Source organism: Cervus canadensis, chromosome 12 (assembly GCF_019320065.1).
Source record: "Cervus canadensis isolate Bull #8, Minnesota chromosome 12, ASM1932006v1, whole genome shotgun sequence".
NCBI lineage: Eukaryota > Metazoa > Chordata > Mammalia > Artiodactyla > Cervidae > Cervus > Cervus canadensis.
Window position 1 is genome coordinate 50,335,031 of NC_057397.1, and position 6,561 is coordinate 50,341,591.

The 6,561-nt window shown below is 38.6% G+C and overlaps 1 pseudogene across 1 annotated transcript; it reads left to right on the forward strand.

Annotated features, from left to right (window-relative positions):
• Nucleotides 1-1,131: 1,131 nt before the first annotated feature.
• On the forward strand, nucleotides 1,132-1,826 carry LOC122451090 (annotated as a pseudogene). The gene has a single exon (XR_006272307.1). The product of XR_006272307.1 is annotated as a 60S ribosomal protein L9-like (transcript).
• Nucleotides 1,827-6,561: the final 4,735 nt, after the last annotated feature.

The window sequence follows — 6,561 nt, forward strand, 5'->3', positions numbered from 1 at the left end:
ATGTATTTTAACCTTATTCAAGCTTCTCAGGACTGCAATAGGTAAAGCACTCTTCCACACATCTGAAACAGGTTTTATATTTGCAAGTTCCTTAATGCTATAGCACTCCCAATGAACAACTTTTCAATTACCATAAAAACCATTTCTAAATTCTGATCCTTAAAAAAAAATTTTTTTTTCTGTAAATATACTTTATTATTACTACTACCTTCTTGGGTCTAAATTGTTTGGAAATTTTATTTCTTTGTCGATATCATTGATTATTCTCTTTAATAAGCCCATCTAATTGAAGATAACTGTACATTTTATTGCACTGTAGGTGGATTAAGAATGGATTGTGTATGTGTATTAGCCTCTCAGTCGTGTCTGACTCTGTGACCCCATGTTCTCTAGCCCGCTAGGCTCCTCTGTGAATGGAATTCTCCAGACAAGAATACTGGAATGGGTTGCCATTCCATTTCCAGGAGATCTTCCCAACCCAGCGATTGAACCCAGGTCTCCTGCATTGCAGGCAGATTCTTAACCATCTGAGCATCCAGAGAAGCCCTAAGAACAGATTAGGTACTTTTAACAGATTAGGTACTTTTATTTTTCTGATAAATCAATATATTTAAGACCTATCAAGTTTTAGCTTTAATGTGTACATTTGAAGTGAGAAAAAGTTTAACATTTGGGGAAAGTAGGACACAATGAATTTTGACTGAGGGAGCAAATAAATGGAGAGAAGAAAGAATAAATGAACAGTGAAAAGTGTTTATTTTTATTAAAAATGACAGAAAATTTAATTGAAATAAAGTAGCATATATTATGCATTTATTCACTTATACAACAGATGTCCAGAGTGCCTTCTGTAATGAATGAAACACACACACACACACACACACATATATATCTAGTTGTAGAGTCAGACTATAAACACATAATTTAAATTATACAGATTCTATTTATGACATTCTTGAAAAGGCAACACTATAGTGATGGAAAAAAGATGAGAAGATGAGTGGTTAAAATTTAGGGTTGATGTGATGTGATATTGGTTATATGTGGCTCTGCACACACTAAAATTCATGGAAATGCATATCCTAAATTGAAGTTGATTTTACTGAACATTAAAATAAAACCTAACTCTGCCGCATCTACTGCGAGAATGAAGACCATTCTCAGCAATCAGACTGTCGACATCCCAGAAAATGTCGACATTACCTTGAAGGAAAGGACAGTTATTGTGAAGGGCCCCAGAGGCACCCTGCGGAGGGACTTCAATCACATCAATGTAGAACTCAGTCTCCTTGGAAAGAAAAAGAAGAGGCTCCGTGTTGACAAATGGTGGGGAAACAGAAAGGAACTGGCCACTGTTCGCACAATCTGTAGCCACGTACAGAACGTGATCAAGGGTGTTACACTGGGCTTCCGTTACAAGATGAGGTTGGTGTATGCCCACTTCCCCATCAACGTTGTTATTCAGGAGAATGGTTCTCTTGTGGAAATCCGAAATTTTTTGGGGTGAAAAATACATACACAGGGTTCGAATGAGGCCAGGGGTTGCCTGTTCAGTATCTCAAGCCCAGAAAGATGAGTTGATTCTTGAAGGAAATGACATTGAACTTGTGTCAAATTCAGCTGCTTTGATTCAGCAAGCCACCACAGTTAAAAACAAGGATATCGGAAAATTTTTGGATGGTATCTATGTTTCTGAAAAAGGAACAGTTCAGCAGGCTGATGAATAAGATCTCAGTGATCCTGCTGCAGAAACAAGATAGCAGATGGTTCTGTGGACTCAGTTGTGATATTTTAAAGAGACAATAAAAATTCTTGATTTGAAAAAATAAATAAATAAATAAATAAAATAAAATAAAACCTAAAGATATAGACTATTCAATAAGTAGACTGGTTAAAATATAATACAGTGATGGTATCAAGTTTTAGTAATGATGTGCAACAATTGAACAATTCATTTACTGCTGGTAGAAACTAGATTTGTACAACAACTTTAGAAAACTCTCTGGCATATCTACTACATATACATACCTTATAACCCCAAAATTCATGTCCCATAAATATACCCAACAAAAAATGCAGACATAAAACTCTAAAAACTGTGCAATGTATATCTAAGTAGTATTCATAACGAATTTGTATGTGTGTAATATTTTCAAGGACAAAAAGAACCTGAAGGTAATTTTTTAATGAGCTAATAATTTAAATTTAAAACATTAATTTCTGAAATCTTTTCAAAGTAATTTTCATACTTAAAAGCATATAATGTAAAACAAGTTTATAATTGTTAGAATTCAAGATTTTAAGCATGAAAGAAATTAAAATGTAAGTAAAATACAGTCTTCCTAAATTAAAATTGGAAATAAGAGTGACAGTTTCAGATGCATTAAATTTTATATATAAATATATATATATATATATAAATTTTATATATATATATATAACTATCTCTGAGCTCTACTATTGAAATATGGAAACCATGACTAGTACCAGTATCACCTTTACTTACTATACTATATTCTCTGAACCCCGTTTTCCTCTAAGGGTATCAGGGCTAATTTAATGTCTGAGGTAGCTGTACTCAATTCCTTGGTCAGGAAGATCCCCTGCAGAATATCATGGCAACCCACTCCAATATTATTCCTGGAGAATTCCATGGACAGAGGACCCTGGAGGGCTATAGTCCACAGGGTGGCAAACAGTAGGACAAAACTGAAGCTTCTAAGACGCACGGTACCTAGCTCTACTAGTAAGATGAAGCAAGATCCTGTTACACAAGACAGAAATGAACCCAGAAAGGCATGACACAAATGTTAAATGCCATTTATTTATTACTTGTTCCCTGGTAGCTCAGATGTTTACGAATCTGCCTGCTATGCAGGAGACCCCACTTTGATCCCTGGGTCTGGAAGATCCCCTGGAGAAAGAAATGGAAACCCACTCCAGCATTCTTGCCTGGAGAATTCTATGGTCAGAGGAGCCTGGCCGGCTACACCCCACGGGGTTGCAGAGTTGGACAGGACTGAGTGACTAACATTAACACAATAAATAAATGACTGACCATTTATGTTAAAAACGTACTTCCTACAAACATCATCATAAGAAAGTATATTATTTTTTAACGTGCCTAGTATTGCATTGGATCTTCAAAGAAACAAAATTATTATCTACTTTGTAAGCTATACCTAAAAAATCACGGTCTATTGATAAAAAGAAGGAAGGCAGCATCTTCTAAAGGATCCCTTATCCCTAGATATGATTTAAAAAAGAAGATAGAAATATATTATCTATTGAGACTTGAATAATCCATGTTAAACTAAAGAGGAAAATCTAAAAATTGTGAAATTATTAAAACTTACATCAAAAATTTATTCTTCTGTGTGTTGTCTTAATATATCATCAAATCATAATATATTTTATCTAAAGAGCAATAAATCATATAAAGACACCAGGAAATTATTTGTTTAAAGTCTGCTCATGTTTTAATGCCAAAGACAACTAATTCAGTACTGCATTTTAATCCTATTCTCTATTTATTATATGACCATGTATTTTTAAACAAAATGTTTCTTACTGACTAAAAATTGGACAATATTAAGTAAGTTTTATCATGTTAATAATCATAATTGCAGTCATAATCAGCAGAATTTCAATTCAATAAAATATTTGCAATATTAGGAAAGGGAAACTTCCATTTTCTGGCTCTATTTTCCTGTGCGGAGTTCGTCCTGAGTGGCACTGTTGGTCAGCTTCCATACCACACAGCTGTTCTTCCCCATCAGTGGAAGATGGGCTGATCTGAGAGTGGAGTAATGAGAAACTGATTGTGTTTAGCTCAGTCCCACCTATCTTCATTCTCTCAAGTCTGCCAATCAGCACAGAAGCTCATTCTCATCCTCTCTAGGCCATGGATTAGATTTCCTAAGACAGGTTCCCATTAAGGAAGTTGCCTTACTAAACCTCTTAGATTCTAGTAATTTCTGTGTCTAATGAGTATGCTTTTGCTTTGGCTCCATCCCTTCATTCTTTCTGGAGTTATTTCTCCACTGATCTCCAGTAGCATATTGGGCACCTACCCACCTGGGGAGTTCCTCTTTCAGTATTCTATCATTTTGCCTTTTCATACTGTTCATGGGGTTCTCAAGGCAAGAATACTGAAGTGGTTTGCCATTCCCTTCTCCAGTGGACCACATTCTGTCAGACCTCTCCACCATGACCCATCCGTCTTCATTGGCCCCACACGGCATGGCTTAGTTTCAGTGAGTTAGACAAGACTGTGGTCCTGTGATCAGATTGGCTAGTTTTCTGTGATTATGGTTTTAGTGTGTCTGCCCTCTGATGCCCTCTCGCCACACCTACCATCTTACTTGGGTTTCTCTTACCTTGGACATGGGGTATCTCTTCACGGCTGCTCCAGCAAAGCGCAGCCGCTGCTCCTTACCTTGGACGAGGGGTATCTCCCCATGGCCGCCCCTCCTGACCTTGACTGGAGTAGCTCCTCTCGGCCCTCCTGCGCCTGCTCAGCCGCCACTGCTAAGACGTGGGTAGCTTGTCTCGGCCGCCGCCCCTGACCTTGGGCAAGGGGTAGCTCCTCTCGGCCACTCTTCTGTGCGGCCCATCGCAGCCGCCGCAGTTGTGGATGTGACTGGTGACAGAGGCAAGGTCCGATGCTATAAGGAGCAATATTACATAGGAACCTGGAATGTTAGGTCCATGAATCAAGGCAAATTGGAAGTGGTCAAACAGGACATGGCAAGAGTGAATGTCGACATTCTAGGAATCAGCGAACCAAAATGGCCTGGAGTGGATGAATTTAACTCAGATGACCATTATATCTACTACTGTGGGCAGGAATCCATTAGAAGAAATGGAGTAGCCATCATGGTCAACAAGAGAGTCTGAAATGCAGTACTTGGATGCAATCTCAAAAATGGCAGAATGATCTCTGTTCGTTTCCAAGGCAAACCATTCAATATCATGGTAATCCAAGTCTATGCCCTGACCAGTAACACTGAAGAAGCTGAATGGTTCTATGAAGACCTACAAGACCTTTTAGTACTAACACACACAAAAAAGATGTCCTTTTCATTATAGGGGACTGGAATGCAAAAGTAGGAAGTCCAGAAACACCTGGAGTAACAGGCAAATTTGGCCTTGGAGTACAGAATGAAGCAGGGCAAAGGCTAATAGAGTTTTGCCAAGAGAACACAATGATCATAGCAAACATCCTCTTCCAACAACACAAGAGAAGACTCTACGCATGGACATCACCAGATGGTCAACACCGAAATCAGACTGATTATATTCTTTGCAGTCAAGGATGGAGAAGCTCTATACAATCAGCAAAAACAAGACTGGGAGCTGACTGTGACTCAGATCAAGAACTCCTCATTGCCAAATTCAGACTTAGATTGAAGAAAGTAGGGAAAACTGCTAGACCATTCAGGTATGACCCAAATCAAATCCCTTATGACTATACAGTGGAAGTGAGAAATAGATTTAAGGGACTAGATCTGATAGAGTGCCTGATGAACTATGGATGGAGGTTCGTGGCATTGTACAGGAGACAGGGATTAAGACCATCCCCATGGAAAAGAAATGCAAAAAAGTAAAATGACTGTCTGAGGATGCCTTACAAGTAGCTGTGAAAAGAAGAGAAGTGAAAAGCAAAAGAGAAAAGGAAAGATATTCCCATTTGAATGCAGAGTTCCAAAGAATAGCAAGGAGAGATAAGAAAGCCTTCCTCAGTGATCAATGCAGAAAAATAGAGGAAAACAACAGAATGGGAAAGACTAGAGATCTCTTCAAGAAAATTAGAGATACCAAGGGAATATTTCATGCAGAGATGGGCTCGATAAAGGACAGAAATGGTATGGACCTAACAGAAGCAGAAGATATTAAGAGGTGGCAAGAATACACAGAAGAACTGTACAAAAAAGATCTTCACGACCCAGATAATCAGGATGGTGTAATCACTCACCTAGAGCCAGACATCCTGGAATGTAAAGTCAAGTGGGCATCACTACGAACAAAGCTAATGGATGTGATGGAATTCCAGTTGAGCTATTTCAAATCCTGAAAGATGATGCTGTGGAAGTGCTGCACTCAATATGCCAGCAAATTTGGAAAACTCAGCAGTGGCCACAGGACTGAAAAAGGTCCATTTTCATTCCAATCCCAAAGGAAGGCAATGCCAAAGAACGCGCGAGCTACTGCACAATTGCACTCATCTCACACGCTAGTAAAGTAATGCTCAAAATTCTCCAAGCCAGGCTTCAGTAATATGTGAGCCATGAACTTTCAGATGTTCAAGCGGGTTTTAGAAAAGGCAGAGGGACCAGGGATCAAATTGCCAACATCTGCTGGATCATCGAAAAAGCAAGACAGTTCCAGAAAAACATCTATTTCTGCTTTATTGACTATGCCAAAGCCTTTGACTGTGTTGATCACAAAAAACTGTGGAAAATTCTGAAAGAGATGGGAATACCAGACCACCTGACCTGCCTCTTGAGAAACCTGTATGCAGGTCAGGAAGCAACAGTTAAAACTGGACATGGAACAACA